The sequence below is a fragment of the Crocuta crocuta genome, unplaced genomic scaffold (assembly GCF_008692635.1).
Source record: "Crocuta crocuta isolate KB4526 unplaced genomic scaffold, BGI_CrCroc_1.0 scaffold617, whole genome shotgun sequence".
NCBI lineage: Eukaryota > Metazoa > Chordata > Mammalia > Carnivora > Hyaenidae > Crocuta > Crocuta crocuta.
The window spans coordinates 31,914-33,065 of record NW_027531881.1 but is presented as its reverse complement, the minus strand read 5'-3'; the positions used below and the strand labels follow the sequence as shown (position 1 = coordinate 33,065).

Here is a 1,152-nt window from a genome sequence, read left to right as displayed (position 1 = left end):
TATGTCGAGACAGAGCAGAAAACCAACACCCCTGCTTACAGCCCTCAGCCAGAAGGAGTCTCCTCTCATGCCTGGAAACAGCATAGCACATCAGCACAACCAGTCTTTATTCTTACCCAATGGATTGTCGAACCATGCTGTTACTCCTGGGATTCTACCCCGCTTCACCACTTGAGCACTTTTAAGCCAGGTAATTCCTCCATGGTAGTGGGCTGCTAAAAGTTCAGATTTTGTGCGCCACTGCTTATACTACTTTGCGATGACCCAAGTAAGAAGGCTCCTTCACGCAGCTGGACCCAGAGCAGTACCTCCCCACATAAACTCACAGCACCTCTTACCTTCCAATGGTGATACTACTACTACCAGGTAGTAGTCTTGCAGTTTTTGTTCATTCAAACCTCCAGTTGATTTCTTTGACGTTCATAATGATTTGATAACTATCTAGCTGTGTTCAAGGAATGAGACAAGCTTAGAGTCTCCCTAATCCTCCGCCATCTTAACTCATTCTATATTTCTTATACAACACAGTAGGCAAGATAAAGAAAAATAACAGTTTAGTAGTAAAATGTATAGAACATACTTTCAGTGCAATAGGAATTCAGATAAAAGTGTTCTGAATTCAATTTTTATCTTAATCAGTTCATGTTTTCCTCATGAAAGATGGTACTAAGGTAGGTCTTATAGATTGTCTAATTAGAGAAAGAAAGGAATGAATAGCCCCGTCTCTGAATCTGTTTCTTCATTTGTAAAGCGGGGATGATGTTGTTCCCTTCTCTCCTATATCATTGCTATGGTTGAATAAGGTGGCATATGTAAAAATATTCGGTAAATTAAAAAGAATTAAGGACTGGCTGGGATTACAAAAGAATCAAATGCCTTTGGCTAGAAATTTACTATACCCATCATTCAAAGAGGAAAAGGAAAAAAAAAAGTATAAAAAGAAATAGCTAGCTCAAAGCCCAGATTCCTATTTTATGGATGTAAAATGTCCAGGTTGTTACAAGATTACCACGGTTTTCAGCCATGATCAGATGGTGGGTTTTTGTATAGGTTGTTTAACAATGTTGTGCCAGCCAGGAGGAGGAAAGGCCAGACTCACAGAAAGCTTTTCATTCAGAAGAAAGCAACACTAATGATCCATACTAGTGTTAT

General features: G+C 39.3%; 1 pseudogene; it reads left to right on the top strand.

Moving 5' to 3' along the window:
* The first annotated feature begins 872 nt into the window (after nucleotides 1-872).
* On the top strand, nucleotides 873-1,133 carry LOC144239139 (small ribosomal subunit protein eS27-like pseudogene; annotated as a pseudogene).
* The last annotated feature ends 19 nt before the right edge of the window (nucleotides 1,134-1,152 follow it).